Genomic DNA, 17,960 nt, shown 5'->3' on the forward strand with positions numbered 1-17,960 from the left:
ATCTGGCCCCTATCATGCTCACGATCGGCCCTCTGCTTCTTCTTACGCTCCTCTACAACCTGAGCGTATTCCTGAATACGATAAATATCCATACCGGGCTAAAGTGAGGCCGACAAACAATCATTAAGCAAGTGCGGCTCCTACCCCATCAAGAACCGGTGAAACCGATCGTCCATCTTAGCTACAATAGTGGGAGTATACCTAGCAAAAGAATCAAACTAAAGGTTGTACTCTCGAACACTCATATTACCCTACCGAAGGGTCAAGAACATATCAACTCCGGCCCGTCTAAGCTCTGGTGGCAAATAATGACGAAGCAAAGCCTCTGTAAACTCCTGCCATACTGATGGAGGGGCATCCTCACCTCTGGATAACTCCCAAGATTCTTACCAATTAACTGCAACATCCCGAAGTCCATAGGAATCTAGCTCAACTGACTCAGTCTCAGTGGTCTTTATTACCCTCAAAGTCCTCTACATCTTATCAAATAAATACCTGAGGGTCCTCGTTTGGATCTGCTCCAATGAATACTGGAGGGTCCAAATTAATCAAATCCAACCCTCACACTGATGGCCATATTTGTATGACCAATACCTACCTCTTGGCGTCGAGCCTGTACGTCTACTAATCGAGTCAATAGCTGAATAACATCTCTCATCTCCTGACCTGGTGCATCTGGCTGAGGAGTTGGGTGTACAGGGACGGGCACTGGAGCTAGTGTCCCTCGGAGCTCCTCTAGAGAGGGCGGGGTATGTGAAGTCTGAGATGGAATCTCACTTTGAGACTCTCCCCGAGCCCTGGTAACTCGTGACGCTCGACTATATGCTGTAGCTTTCTTAGGCATCGCTAAAAACATAACATATCATTAGGAAAACAAATCTTTATATCGCACGATCTAAGATAAGAAGGGAAGATGACATCCTATATGTCCTGTAGCCTCTTGTTTATAAATGTGGTGCACAACACACTAATAAACAAGACTCTACTAGACACGTTATGTAGACAACCCTAGGATAGAATGGCTCTGATACCACTTTTGTCACGATCCAACCCGATGGACCATGATGAGTGCCCGAGCCTACTTGTTGAACATCCCTAAGCATACGTCTAAGATAAAACATGAAATAAGTATAGGTCATGCATAACGTCTGGCAGTAAACTACTAAATCATGTGAATAACATACGCGAGAAAACGTGCCCAAAAGACATATATACGTATATATACGGAATACGGTAAGGCGAGCCGACAAGGCCACATACTATCCAACTATAATGACTATCTACATACCTCTAATAGAGTGTACTACTATATAAAGGATAGGACTGGGCCCCGTCATACCCATATATGTCTACAAACATATCGTACCAAAACCCAAAAGCAGCTACGGATCAAATGGAGCACACCAACTCTCGCTGAGCAAGGATCCTAAGAAGGGGGACTGTCAGCCTGTCTACCTACACCAGTGGGCATGAAACACATGCCCCAAGAAATAGGGGCATCAGTACGAATAATGTACCGAGTATGTAAGGCATGGAAAGTAGTATGTAAAAGACGTAAAAGAAACATGAAGTAAAGGACTCAACTTGTGAGTCTGAATAGCTTTGTTAATCATGAAACATTTAAAATGTCACGCACATGTGTATAAATGTCATATCATGCATAGGTATATGTATACATAACATCATCAAGCCTTTGAGGGCACCCCATCATATCATCTCGGCCTCTATGGGTGAAATCATCAACGTATACCAACTGGTCAGGTGGTGGTGCGTATATAACGCCGTAACCTTTTTCCATACCCCATATACATATAATATACGTGTATATAACGCCATCTGGTCATGGGTTAATGTACATGTATAAATGAATGCAATGCATAATGAAGTAAGTCAGTAAGATCTCTCTGAATGTCATAAGATCAATATGCCTTCGGATAAACTTTATCAACTTACGCATTTTGTGAGACCAATGAACAGAAGATATAATAATTAGACACATGGGGAATCAAAAACATAGGCACCCCTAGTGCTTCTATGAATAGATGCATTTATGAAAGTTACGTGTTTGCTCGTTTCGTTTGTATCGTATGGATCATGCCAAAAGGAAAGAAGGGATAGCTTTAACATACCTCAAATCCATATTTGGATGAATTAGCATTGCTGCTATTAATGGAGAGAGAATGCTACTGCTATATTGGAAAGGAAACAGTGTTGTTACTATATCTCAAATCACAAAATATTGAGCTGAAGTGAAGAAGATCAAATTAGAAGGTGTTGCCTTTATAACTCACGTTTCCACTACCTAATACAAGGTATTGCATATTTATTCCTTTAGCCATCCATCTCTTAAAGTGAGATAAGCTACATATGTATATATCACTCCCTCCTTCTTACACGTGGGATCCTCCCCCTTCCACTCTTTCCTTAATTGATGACACATGGTCATCTAATAAAATATAACCATAACATATATAAGATGATACCCCCCCCCCCACATGCACCCACATGGTTATTTTCCAATTAATTTATTTATTCATTTAGTAAACAACTCATCACATTTCTATTATTAAAAAAAATCATATGTGCTTTATAAATTCAAACTATACTAATATATCATAAACATTATGACATCTAGAAAATATATGTTATCAAATTATAATTTTTCCATCCATATATCAAGAGTACAAATTTTTGTACTATAAGTTCTCAAAATGGTAAAAAGATAACTTTTTTTTCTTATTAGAAGATACATTCTACCATTATATTAAAGAAAATCTCATTTATAAACTTCCTCATATCATGTGTATAATTTAAAGCCTATCCAAAATGTAGTAATATTAATAACTATACAAAATCATATTTACCAAACTTTTAGAATAAACGATGCACTTATAAGAAAATTGTCATGCCCCAACCTCGGGAAGCACGACCGGCGCTCAATCGAGTGAACTCGATCGAGAAAGCCTGTTAGATACTTTCTATCCAACTCACCCATGATCAAGAAAAAGACATGACTCCATTAATTAGATAGTAGGGAGTTCATACATACAATACTAAATCGTTTCATTAGTTACTTCACTTTTAAGTCTCAAAATACACACATTCTTATAGTTTGAGTGGAACAAGCGATCAAACACAACATAACTTGTTTAACGTTCCAACACCCAATATATAATCCACAGAGTGTCTACAGATCCTCTAAAAGATGCAAAAGAGTCTATGATAGTGCCGGCGACAAGGCCCCGGCTATACCTTGAGACGTGATAATAATATGAACAAAAGATACAATACGTGACCCCGGGATGAAGTGGGGCTCACCAAGTCTGCTGGGAAGAGGAGGTGCCACTATCGCTGATCAACACTGCCTGCTATGTAACCATCTGCATCCATTTAAAGATGTAGTGCCCCCGGCAAAAGGGACGTTAGTACCGTCGAATAGCACTAGTATATAATGCTAAACACCATCTCAATAGAATGAATAATAATACAAGGGGGAATAATCAAGAATTCAATAAGAGCTTCAAATAATATTAAACATCAAGTTAAGGATCACATAAGTTTTCAAGTCAATTTCCCTGTTATTAGGTTGGGTGATCTTTAGAGCCGATATACCATAATTCACAATACCACCGTATTCTTGTACGGAGTTCGATCACGACCCGATCGGCTAGGTTGTCTCATTTGAGACATCAACCATAACCACAATTTCAATTATCATTTCCAGCACAGTCACCACCATGTGTGCGGCATGGCGTCCGATCACGGCCCGATCGGCTAGGCCGTCTCACCCAAGACATTACCTTTTTCGATCAATCATCTCACATCATACTTCTTTCATATCCTTGCGATTTATTGGCACTAGTGGCCACAATTGTAAAGTCATTCTTGGGACTTGGCCGTATTTCATAATTCCAGTTCCCTTTTTCCATATTCAAGCATCATTATCATTATCAACAACAATAAGGCTTTCCATTCAAGACATTAAATTCATATACGAGCAATTTGGGAATCTTAGGCACATAGAGACTTTTCATACAAGTTGGCATAACAACCTTTATTTCGATTTTGACTTGAAGTCTTAACATTTCTAGCACATATTCCACATCTTGAACACAGCCTCAAATGGCAAGATGACATAATAAAGCATTTAATATTGAACATGCACCCTTCAACAAAAACACATTAGGAATAGCCAATTCTATAATGATCAATTTGGGACTTACACCAATTACATGAACATTGTGGGATTCGATTCTAAGAAGAAGGGGGTGTAGCCAACATACCTCAATTGAGCTTCCTTTAAACTCTAAACGTTCAGGAATTCTTAGCAACTTCGATCTATTTTAAAAATATAACAAGTTGAACTAAAATTAGGAGGATGGTCATGATTCTAGCTCATTTGAGCATATTATCAAGCACTAGGTGTGCATTAAGGTTTCAAGGTCTTTTTATGGAGGATTCCATCATCCCCCAACCCACTCTTTACCATTATTAGCTCAAAACCTTCCCACATTCTTTGATAACACATGCATGCAAGATAACAACCCCCACACCCAATAGTTGTCTTTCAATTATCCCATTTTTGTAAATTTTCGAAATTGAGAGCTAGGACATAGATTCTTACCTTTAGGATGAAGACTTCCTTTGTTAATCCTCAATGATTGAGCAAGAATTGATGGATAATAGGTTGAAGGTTACTCCCCCACTCTAATAACTCTCTCTCACTCTATAAATATCAGAAATGTGCTCCAAATGGGCAATGGAATATGTTTTAACGAAGAACGGTCGGGTTTAAAAATCCCAAAATGAAGCCCCGGGACAGGATATGCGGTCGCATATGCGACCGCAAAATGGATATGCGGTCCGCATATCGGCCACACAAATTGGGTGCTAAAACTGGAAAGAAACTGACTGGGTGTGCGGTCACTATGCGGCCCGCAGACCTGTTCTGTGGTCGCATAATGCACCATAGAACCTCCCTCCACAAAACTCCAAGGCTGATTGTGCGACAAGAGTGCGACCCGCGAAATGGTTATGTGGTCGCATAATGGGCCGCGAAAAATGACATCAAAATGACCCAGAAAAACTGTCTCACTCTGCGACCATTCTGCGGCCCGCAGAGTGATTATGCGGCCATATAATGGGCCACAAAAATGCCTATATCTGCCAAATATTTCCCTTCAACTCCCAACTCCCCAGCGCCTATATCTACGCCTGCCTCGACATCACAGAACCCCGGTTTTTAGGAAAATTTTCACGGGGCCTTACAAAAATAACATATCAAGGCAATATATATATATATATATATATATATATATATATATATATATAACGGTTTCAAAATTCGTCAAACTTAGGGGGTCCTATATCTATGACCTCATGTATGATCTTAATCTCTTCCAACTCACATGGTTTTACTACGACGCATCCAAACACCAAGGTACGAAGTGTTACATTATATTGACGAAACTTATCCTATTGATTTGTTTAACTTCTAAACCTTCCATCATGTGCTATACATGTTTTAAACACTTATATACTTGAGAATTTTCTTGCTCTCCGAGCTCACCTCGACTAACCTATGATGAATTGAACATATAAAATTACGGGATGTAACAATGTAGCTGATCAAATAAGTCATCAATGCGTGGCAATGGATGCCTGTTCTTCACTGTAACCTTGTTCAACTGCCGATAATCAATACACATGCACATAGAACCATCCTTCTTCTTCACAAATAAGATCGGAGCACCCCAAGGCGACACACCAGGTCGAATGAAACCCTTATCAAGAAACTCTTGCAACTGCTCCTTTAACTCCTTCAGCTCTGCTGGGGCCATACAATATGGTAGAATAGAAATGGGTTGAGTGCCTAGCAACAAGTCATTACCAAAATCGATATCCCTATCGGGCGCGGCATGCTCGGAAGTTCCGCTTGAAATACATCTAAAAGGTCTCTCACTATCGGAATTGACTCAACGGTAGGAGTATCAACACTGACATCTCTCACAAAGGCTACATAAGAATCACACCCCTTCTCAATCATCCGCTGAGGCTTTAGAAATGATACAACCCTGCTAGGAACATAATCCAACGCACCCTTCCACTCTAACCGTGGTAAAGCTGGCATAGCCAGCATCACAGTCTTTGTGTGACAATCTAGAATAACGTGATAGGGCGATAACCAGACCATGCCCAAGATAAGATCAAAGTCTACCATACTAAGTAACAATAGGTCAACTATGGTCTCAAAACCACTAATAACAACTAAACACGACCGATACACACGGTCACAACAATAGAATCTCCCACAGGCGTGGACACATAAACATGAGAACTCAAAGAATCATGAGATATATCCAAATACGGAGAAAAGTAAGATGACACATATGAATAAGTGGATCTCGGATAAAATAAAATGAATGCATCTCTATGGCAAATCAGAACCATACATGTAATGACTGAGTTTGAAGCAACTGCCTCCATCCTAATCGGGAAAGCATAGAATCTGGCCTGGCCTCCCCCTCTAAGGCGACCTCTACCCGCCCGTCCCCTACCCCTAGCTGGTTGTGCGGGTAGAGCGGGAACTGTGGCAGAAATTATGGCCTTAGAAGATTGTGGACCTGACTGAATTCGTGGAGCCTGAGTAGTTTGGGGAGGTGCACCCCTCCTAAGTCTGGGGTAGTCTATAACCATGTGACGGGTATCACCATACTCAAAGCAAGCTCTCAGTGGGCATGGCTTCTAGGACAGGCTCGGGCCTGGTCGGCTGGACTGATAGCTGAAGTCACCTCGTGCCGGAGGTGCACTAGAAAGTGGATGAGCAAAACATGCAACCTGGGACCTCGGAACAACCGGAGCACCACTAGAAGCTAGAAGTACTGAGTGAACTGGATGGATCACATAGCCTCTACCATGACGGGTTATAGCTGCAGCATGACCACCACTAAATCCTCCCATACCACGGCCTTCTTGGCCTCCCTGTCCTCCCTCTCATGGCCCCGTGTAGGGTATCTGTCTCCAACTCTCGAGCCATGCTGAACCTAATACCATAGTAGAGCCCCTTGATAAATCGACCCTCTGACTGTCGAAACCAAGGAAGGTGCATGTCTAGACAAATCACTGAATCAGACAGCATACTCTGACACATTCATAGTACCTTGGCGCAACTACTCAAACTCCATGCGCCATGCATCCCTAAGGGATTGAGGAACAAACTCCCTCAAGATTAACTCTAAAAACTGAGTCCATCTAAGTGAATCTGCATCGGCTATGCTACCCCCCTCATATACTCTCCAACACTGATATGCTGCTCCTAACAGCTGGAATGTAGTAAAAGCAACCCCGCTCATTTCCACAATACCCATGGTGCGGAGAATATGGTGGCACTCCGCAAGAAAACTATGTGCATCCTCTAAAGCCAAACCACTAAAAGTAGGAGGGTGATACTTCTTAAACCTCTCAAAACTAAGCTGTTCCTCCTCAGATGTTGTTGCCCTAACCACAGGCTGAACCGGAGTAACAGGCTATACCGGTATAACCTCTAAGACCTGATCAACTTGGACCCGTTGCTCTAGGGAACATGCCGTGGGAGTCTGAGCTCCTCCGCCAGCTTGAGATGTGGCTGGTGCAAGTGGGATCAACCCCACCTGAGCTAAGGTGCCGAACATGCTCAAGAACTATGCTAGGGTCTCCTAAAGTGCTGGGGTGGCAACAGGCGCCTTGGGTCCCTGTCCCCCAACTGGAACTACTAGTGGCTCATATGTCGCAGCTCGAGCAAGTGCTCTAGCTAAACCACGTGCCCCTCCTTGGTACGGGCTTGTTGGGTTGAATAGTGCGTTGGGGAGTTGAAGAAAACTTTTGGCAGAGTAGGGCATTTCTGTGTCCACTGCCGCAAAGTGAAGCAGAGAAATGGCCCGTTTTTGGAGGTAGTTTTGCGGTCCATTATGCGGCCGCATAACCATTTTGCGGGACGCAGAATCCATCGTAGATCCAACATGAATATTTTCGGAGGGGAGTTTTACAGACCGCAGACCTGCCGCAGACCCAACTCGAACAACCCAGTTTTGGGACCCTTTTCTGCGGTCCCCTTTGTGGGCTGCATACCTATTTTGCAGACCGGGATTCATAGAGTTTAATTTTGGAAAATTTCACCCGATCCCATTTTCATAAAAACAACTTGTGGGTTATTTTGGCTAGTCCTAACTGATATTTAGAGAGAGGAGAGTGGTCTAGAGTGAGAGGGTAAGTTCCTAAGGTTATTGTTCATTAACTCTTGCTCAAAGTTTAAAATTCACAAGAAAAACTCACTAGGTCTTCATCCTAGAGGTAAGATTCTACTCCCTAGCTCTCAATTCTGGGATTTAATTGGAAATAGGTAATGAGAAAAGTAATTCTCGGGTATCAGAGTTGTTCATTATGCATGCATGTACCATCAAGGGTAGTGGAAAGATTGTTGAGCTCATTTGGGTAAACTTTGGGTAGTGGGATGAAGGGATCCACCATAGGAGGACCTTGAAACCTTAATGCACACCTAGTGTTTGATAAAATGCTCAAATGAGCTGGAACCATAAACTCCTTCCTAATTTGTGTTCAATTTTGCTATATTTCTACATACATTGAAGTGGCTAAGAATTCCGGAACATTGTAGTAATTTAAAAATCTAGAGGCGAGGTATGTTGTCTAAACTCCTCTTTTAGAATTGAACCCCACAATGTCCTTGTAAGTCTCCAGTTGCTCATTATAAATTGATTATTCCGAATAAGCCTTGTGTCAAAAGATATATGTGTTCAATATGTATTTCAAATGTTCTTTGTTGCATTGTGTTACCATTTGAGAATGTGTTCAAAGTATGGGTTGCATATCTAAATGTTATAACTTCAAGTGGTGGTCCAAATGAAAGCTATTATGCCAAATTATGTAAGGAATCTCAATGTGGACTTAAAGTCTTGAATAGAAATGCTCTGTTGTTGATGATCCATGATAATGTTTGAAAGTGAAAGAGATGAACATGAAATATGAAATACGGCCAACGTGCCAAGAGTGACATTGTGTTATGGCCATTGGTGACAATGAAATGAATGATATATAAAAGATAATGAAATGAGCTGTCAATCCTTTAAATAAATAAACATCCTGGGAGTATCGTTAGTCACCGAGGAAGGGTAGGTTGAAATAACCTAATCCCGAAACTACACATGCCGGTGTAGGATTGAATTGTGATTTTACCCCTTTATTGGGATGAGATTGATGTGATGATAATATTCCCCTTTATTGAGAAGAAATGATTGTTAGAAAAGGGTGATGTAGATCCACACGGCATTGTGGTGAGACGGCCTAGCCAGTCGGATCGTGATCAGATGCCATGCCGCATACATGGTTGTGATTGTGCTTGAGATTATGATTGAAACAATGATTGAGATTGAGATAATGATTGTGATTGTTGTTGATGTATTTGGATGAGACGGCCTAGCCGATCGGGCCATGATCGGACTCCGTGCTAAAATCACGGTGGTATATCGGTGCTAAGATCTCCCAACCTAAAATATGGAAATTTACTTGAAAACGTGTCTTGGTCCTAACTTGATGTTTTTGTATTATTTGAGGCTCCCACTGATTTTATGATTGTCCTTCCTTGTGTTATCATTCATTCTATTGAGAGGGTGTTTAGTCATTCATACTATTACTATTCCATATGTACTAACGTCCCTTTTTCCGGGGGCGCTGCAACTTTAATGGATGTAGGTGGTTCCACAACAGGTGGCTTTGATCATTGATAGCAGTACACCCTCTTCCTAGCTGACTTGATGATCCCCACTTCATATCGGGGTCGTATATCATTTGTTCCTTGTGTATTATGTTTTGAGGTATAGTCGGAGCCTTGTTGCCGACACTATCATCGAACTCTTTTGTATCTATTAGAGGCTCCATTGACATAGTGTGGGTGGTATGTTGGTATTGGGGAAGTCAAACTAGAAATGTTGTATTTGTATCATACGTTCCACTTCAAACAATGAAAGTGTATGTATTTTGAACTTTATAAATGATGTAACTAATGATAAGGAATCGGTGTTGTTCATATGATCCTCCCCATTGTCTAATTAATGAAATGGATCTTTCCTTTATTCATGAGTGAGTTCGGGTAGAAGGTATTGTACAAGCTTATTCGGCCGGGTTATCTCGGTGGAGCACCGGTCGTGCTCCGCGAGGTCGGGGAGTGACACCCGGTCTCTCGCGGCTCTAGCAGGGGGCATGAGTATTTGATCGTAGGATCCAGTAGTACGTGTCCTCGGCATCTGTGAGAGAATAAAAAGTCAAAGATTTAGTTTTCAAAGTCAACCAATTCGCACGATAAGGAATCAAAGAAGTGAAGGTTTCCTAACAGTTCCGTAACCTCTCGAAGATAAGTAGAGACATTTTCGTACCGATTCATAAGACTCTACTAAACTTGCTTATGACTCGTAACACCTATGAACCTAGAGCTCTGATACCAGCTTGTCACGACCCCAATTTCCCTCCGTAGGATGTCGTGATGGCACCTAGTCTCTATGACTAGGCAAGCCTAACACTTAACAATAAGTAACGGAAATAATCAACAAAATGATAAAACAACAACAGTACGTTCCCCAAGACCTGTGGAACTGAGTCATAAGCTCTACAGAGTCATACTAGAGTGTCTACTACATAATAGTATGAATGAAAAATACAATAGTAGTAAAAGTAAAGGAAGGTGACTTCGAGGCCCGCGGATGCCGAGCAAGCATACCTTGAAGTCTCCGTAAAGCAGTTAACTGATGATCACTAATGACCGGCACGAGCAGACGTACCTGGATCTGCACAAAAAGATGTGCAGAAGCATAGTATGAGTACACCACAATGGTACCCAGTAAGTATCAAGTCTAACCTCGGTAGAGTAGTGACGAGGCCAGTTAAGACGCCTACTAGGATATAAATAAATAGTATGAAAATGTAATAAGGATAAATAATTGAAAGTGGAGATATAACTGATGTGAAAAAGTTAACAACATATACTAATTCCAAAATTGTAAGCACGGAAATAACATAAGGAAATCAGTTAATGAGAACTACAATGTTCATATACAAACAATAACTGACAAAAACAAGGAAGAAAAAAACAACAAGAATCACAATGAGGTACCGCCTCTTGTACAATAAAAATCACCACGAGGTATCTCCTCATCTATATATATATCAAGAAACACAACCGAGGTACCGCCTTGTATTCACAATTCACAATCTCAATGATAATCTTTCCTTATACCGCTGCGTGAGCCTTATATTTGAAATAGGTTTTGAAAAATATTTTCTCGAAATAACTACACACATTTTAGCCCACCTTATGGCGTTGCGTGGCTTCACGTAGTTCCCCTACAAGCATCATGCATATAAGTCCCACATTATACCGCATGCATATTAGCCCAAGCCTTATACCGCCACATGCGCGTCAATATTACATCACAATCACAACTCGCACCACAAGTGCCCATATATCATAACTTGCCAACAGTTAACAATATCAATGTTTCCACAACAATAGCCAATGGCTCCACCACAACGGGTACAAGAATATCAATAACAACAATGAATGTAAAATGCTCAACAAGGAAGATGCTTCAACAATAACAATTTAGCCTCAATGTGATAACGGCTTTGACAACTTCAATACCAATAACTCAGCAGTGAGATAATGTATAACCACAATATTAAATAAGAATAACTCACAATGGAAGAGATAACGTATAACAATGACTTCAAATAATGAAAATTCAACAAGGAAAGGGATACCATGAACAATAACTTCAAGTAATGATATTCAATAATGAAGGAGATAACACGAACAGTAACTTCAAATAATGATAATTAACAATGAAGAGATAGCATGTAACAATAAAAGAGGTAACAAGTTCAACTAAATTATGAGAGCAATTTATCAAGTAGGATGTAGAACAAGTGTTAAACAAGTCAAATAAGTCATGTAAGGATAGACAAACACAAATAAGGATAGATTGACTATGAGAATTTAGAACATGATATGGCATTTCAATTAAAGCATGAAAATAGTCTAATTAGCCTAAACCGGTCAAATACCACTTGCAACCCGTGTACACACTCGTCACCTTGTGTACACGGCTTTCACATAGCACACATGAATCAACCAATGCCAATCCTAAGGGGTAGTTCTCCTACACAAAGTTAGACAAGATACTTACCTCAATTAGGCCAATTCAACAGTTGAAAATAGCTTTTCCCATAAAATTTGCCTCCACACAGCTCAAGTCTAACCAAAATAGAGTTAATATCATCAAACAATGCTAGGGAAATCAATTACAATAAATAAAGCTAAGATTTTTATACTTTTCCCAAAAAGTCAACAAAAGTCAACCCGGGGCCCGCCTGATCAAAACCCGGGTCCAATGGTAGATTCCCACTACCTATGAGCCCATGAGTTCTTATATGTGACTAGTTTCGAACTCCGAGTCCAAATCGACTCTAAAAATTCAATTTCTTATTTTTTCAAAAACATAACAAAGTCATACAAATTTTCACTTTGATTCGCATATTTTTAATGTTAAAATCTAAGATATATTGATGGAATATAGTTATAAATAGATTAAATTCACTTACCCACAGTTTGTAGGTGAAAATCCTCTCTCAAAATTGCCTCCTACTGAGTCTAGGGTTCAAAATGAGAGAATGTGTTCAAAAATCTCGTCTCCCAGCCCTTTAACCAGCTACAGATGTCGCATTTGCGAACCCTCATAAATATGGACCAGGCCTCGCATTTGCGAACCCTATTAGCCTCAGGATTCTTCGCAATTGCGATTGAGGCTTCGCAATTGCAAACTGGAGGAAATCGCAAAAGCGAACTATTTTTCGCAAATGCGAACTTAGGCAGAATCTAGCTATCTTCGCAATTGCGTAGGGGAAGTTGCAATTCCGACTACTGAGCCCCACTATCACCTTTTCAATTGTGATGCTGGTGCTTGCAATTGCGATACCTGAGAACCAGCAGCACTAGTAGTCCAATTTCAGTCCAAAACCATTTCGAAACATGTTCGAAACTCATCCGAACCCTCGAGGCTCCAAACCAAGCCTCCACACAAGTCAAAGAATATCATACGAACTCGCTCGTGCGACCAATACACCAAAATAACATCTAAAACTACGAATCGAACACTAAAACCCATGAATTTTAAAGTAAACTTCAAGAATTTCTAAAGTTACAACTAAACGCCCGAATCCTATCAAATCAACTCCAAACGATACCAAATTTTTCAAACAAGTTCTAAATACCCTAAAGGACCTATTCCAAGTCCCAAAATCGAATTCCGAGCTCGATAGCTAAAATTTAAACCTATGGTCAAACATTTCAACTTCAAATTGCCAAATTTCGGCAAATCAACATAAATCAACTTATGGACTTCCAAAATCAATTTCGGGTATACGCCCAAGTTCGAAATCATTATACGAGGCTATGGGAGCCATAAAAACACAGTTCTGGGGTCTTTTTCACAAAAGTCAAAGTTTGTTCAACATTTCTAATTTAAACTTCTAAGTCAAGAATCAAGGGTCCAAATCAACCCGAAAGCTTCCCGGAACGAAACTAACCAACCCCGCAAGTCATAAAATCATAAACACACATGTGTGAAGTATAAAAAGGGGTAACGAGGGGCAATTACACAAAGCGACCGATCGGGTCGTTACAGTGATGTACTTGATATTTCTAGTTACTCTCAGAAAAGCTTATGACTTGTACTTTCGATTTTGGGATTGTATGACCGATGCTGGTTCAGCTATGTTGTTTCAGTTATTAATTAATGTATTATAGTTAAGTTAGTTAAATTCCGTCAGTTCTCAACATGTATTAGGCTTACCTAGTCCCAGTGACTAGGTACCACCACGACTACCTAAGGTAGGGTTTTGGGATCGTGAAAGTTGGTATCAGAGCCTTAGGTTCATAGGTGCCACGAGTCATAAGCAAGTTTAGTAGAGTCTTTCTGATCGGTACGGAGACGTATGTACTTATCTTCGAGAGGCTGTAGAACTATTAGGAAAATCTACTTCTTTCATTCCTTATCGTGCAACATTGATTCAGCTTGAAACATATATCTTATATTCTTTTGCATCCACTCATGTATGATATTACGCACTCAGTATCAGCTATGCACTGATAGTTTGTGATGCTGCGGACGGGCTACGAGGGGGCCATGGATGCTCGATCATTGTCTCGGGGTGTTCTCTAGGCTTAGGACAGGGATGTGTTGAGAAATATTTCAGTTGTTCACAAGTGGGGTGCGGCGGGTTCTGGCATCTGGTTGGTAAGTACAAGCTTAGGAGGATTTAATTGATTGCCTAGTTGTTGTGATCATGGTAAGGTCATGGGAGAATGTTGATTTGAGGATAGTTGGTGGTACTAGAGACTATGTGTTTTGTATGGGACTTCTATTCAGTGAGAGGTACATATTGTCATTCAACGCACTCAAGGAAATGAAATTGATTGTCACGAGGATGGACATGCACTTAGTAGGTGATTTAAGGTGCCTTACAATGGGGGTTGTACAAGCTATGAAGGTTGGAATTGTGGATCATCAGATGTTATGTCCTGTGGCTTCATGCCAAGTGGGGGAGTCTACTATCAACGATCAGATTGCATGGTCATGTGATATATCAGTCTTGGTCTGAGGTATATATATGAGGTATCGAAGGGTTTCCCAGAATTTGTGTATGGTTAAGGACTGAGATTTACATGGAATAGTGTTGGGACTTGCGATATTTCTGCATCATTAATAATTGTACATTTTAGTATTAGAAAGGTTAGAGAAATAACTTCAGATTCACAGAAGGTCTCTTTAGAGTGGGTATCTCGGTTGCAGCATTATGGGGTGCTTCAGAGGAAATACAATGGTTTATGAGCTTCTGGGCTACGTAGTTCGTGCTAGGATCTTCTGCATTGACCTTTGGTTTTGGGATCGTTGTGTACCGACAGGGAGAAGTGTTACCCAGAAGAAAAATCGAGGAGGATCCGAAGAAATGGGTCAGCTTGATAGTGTTGGGTCAGCATAACAATAAAGGTAATTGGTCCTTTTTCGGTGGTAATTCTTTACCCGTGTTTGTTGCAGTAGTCTTGGGTTGGATGTTTTGTGTGACTCAGTTGAGTTGGAGAAATTCAGTTCTGATGGCTTGGTTATGTGCGGATGGTTTTCGGAGAGTTCTCGATGGTGTCGACCACGGCTTGAGCTGACTGTCTACTACTGGCACAAGGAATATGTTGTGCATTATGGTCTGCTCCTGGATGGATATCAGAAGTTAAGAGGATGCTGGCACTATTGGATATCGCATAAGAAGAGCACGTATTCTATGAGGCACCTTGTGTTTTGACTTGCGGATACTTGACAAGTGTTATGGTGATCTCCTAGTTTTGGGCTTCTGAGGTTCAGGTTTTGCTGCGTGGCATGGAAGATCTATGGTGTTTTCTGTAAGATAATATAGTGTGAGTGATGTACCAGCTATTTGAGTAGCAGGATTGATATCGGGTATGTAGATTTTGGTATTCATGAGGTTTTGGGGTTGGATGTCCTCATAGGTGGACTATTCCTTGATTGCGGATTGTGAAGATATGTTGAGAATAGGATAACAGATGGCATATGTTATGGATAGGTTGCTATGGACTTTTGGAAGCTTATTTATCTGTTTGGGAATGATTGGAATTGGTTTGGGGACTATTTGAAAGCCTAATGAGAATGTGTATTCTATATCAGATCAAGTTTGGTTAATTTTATGCAATTTCTATCATGGGTATATTACCAGGCATAATGGATGTTATTCATGCCCCATTCTATGCTATGTGCTTCTCTATTATTCTTTGATGGGTTGTGAGGTTATATAGTTATTCACACGCATGTTGTAATCCCGTTCAGGCCTTATGGCGATATGGGCGAGATGACCCTCGTGATGTTGATTTGCTTATTGCACCTTAGTTGTGCTTGATTTTCTCCGTATTATATTATTCCTATTCATCTTTTCACAGTTATATTTGTGCACTCAAGCATGCTTGATGTTAGCATACATGTGATTACTGATCCCGAGCATTTTAGATCGATGGGTATCCCTATGTGGACTGATATATTTGGGATCGGGTTGCACGCCACAACGGATGTTATGTGGGATACCCTTCCTTATGTTTATTTCGTGTTTTATTTTCTCTCTGTCTAGGCACAAAGCCAAACAAGTCCAGATTAAGTCAAGTTTTTGCTCCTATTTTTTGATATTTTAGCCTAACTCATTGATTAAGAATTAAGAGACTTAGTGAATTTGAAAATGAAGCAAATTATTGATTGTGTCATAAAGACCCTTATATCCACGCCCCAATCGACTTTTGTTTTCATATCTGTTTTACTTGTTAGATAGTCCTCGTACCTTCCTTTCTTTCTATTGTGAGATACTTTCTTTTTGAGTTGTTGCTTGTTTGGTGACCTACCCTGTTGTGTGAGAATCTATGTGGTTTCAAGGGGAGTTATCAGTTAAGCTGCTTGTATTGGCTGAGATGAGGTTTCTAGACCTGAGATTCACACTATCGTATCAAGATGAGGAGTGTTTGGTAGAATGATACCCTATTTCGGCTCAGAATTGGGCAATGAGCCTTGTCGAACGAGAGAGCTTCTTGAATTGTTGATTTCATAGGTGGTTATGAGTTTCTTCATGTTTCTTTTATCACTAGCAGTGTTGCGGAGGAATAAGGTTTTAAATGGAATGAAGTTTATTACCGGTACCGAGATTGTTATTGGGCAATTATGGTGGTTGGAAGTTATTGCTACGGACATGTGAGTTATATGGAATATCAGGTGATTATACCTTGGGTTGAGGTTGCGACTTGATCCAGCTTGTTTAGGTTTATACAGTGTATTGATGAGAGATTCAGGTCTTATGATGATTTTCAGACGTTGAGGATTGTGTTCTAAGGTTTATGGACTAAGGATGAGGTGAGATCTTCAGTTAAGTTGTGTTGTCAGGCTTACATGGATTGGGGTGACGTAGGATGACCCCCGGGTGTATGTATGGTGAGCTCATGGAGTGATTTGATGGCTTTGGAACGACTCCTTCCACATATGAGGACGAACGTATGTTTAAGTGGGGGAGGATGTAACGGCCCGACCAATTGTTTTGAGTATTTGCATTCAGTTCGGCAGTTTGAGGTCACGAATAGCTTCACATGGTGTAATATGACTTGCGTGCATCGTTGGTTTCGATTTTCGAGTAGTTCGGAATTGATTTAGAAGGATGACTCTCACTTGAGAAGCTTGAAGTTGAAAGAGTTGACCAAGTTTGACTTTTGTGTATTTGACCTCGGATTAGAGTTTTGATTGTTCCGGTAGGTCCGGATAGTGATTTTGGAGTGGGCGTATTCCCGGATTTGCAATTGGATGTTTCTAGAAGGTTTCAGCACTAATTGGCAAAAATTGGCAATTAAAAGGTTTAGAATTTTCCTAAGTTTGACCATAGTTTTACTTTATGGCTACCAGGTTTGGATTTTGGTTTCAAGACTTGGAATGGGTCCGTTTTGCCATTTGGAACTTGTCTGCAAAATTTGGTGTAATTCAGAGTTGGTTTGATTCGATTCAAACACGTGGTTGTGTTTCTAGCAATTCATGAAGTTCATGATGATTTTCATGTGTTTTGGTGTCCGATTCATAGTTCTAGATGTTATATTGGTATTTTGATCGCTCGAGCGAGTTTTTATGATGTTTAAGCACTTGTGTGGATGTTTGGTGTGGAGCCCCGAGGGCTCGGGTGGGTTTTGGACTCGTTTAAGAGTGTTTGGAAGAGTTTCAGTTTTACTGGTTTTGGTCCGGTGCTCCAGGTCTCGCAAATGAGAGATTTTGTTCGTATTTGTGAACCTCGCATTTTAGAGGAGGGTTATGCATTTGCGAGGTTGGGGTGGC

The sequence above is a fragment of the Nicotiana tomentosiformis genome, chromosome 4, assembly GCF_000390325.3.
Source record: "Nicotiana tomentosiformis chromosome 4, ASM39032v3, whole genome shotgun sequence".
In the NCBI taxonomy this organism is placed as follows: Eukaryota; Viridiplantae; Streptophyta; class Magnoliopsida; order Solanales; family Solanaceae; genus Nicotiana; species Nicotiana tomentosiformis.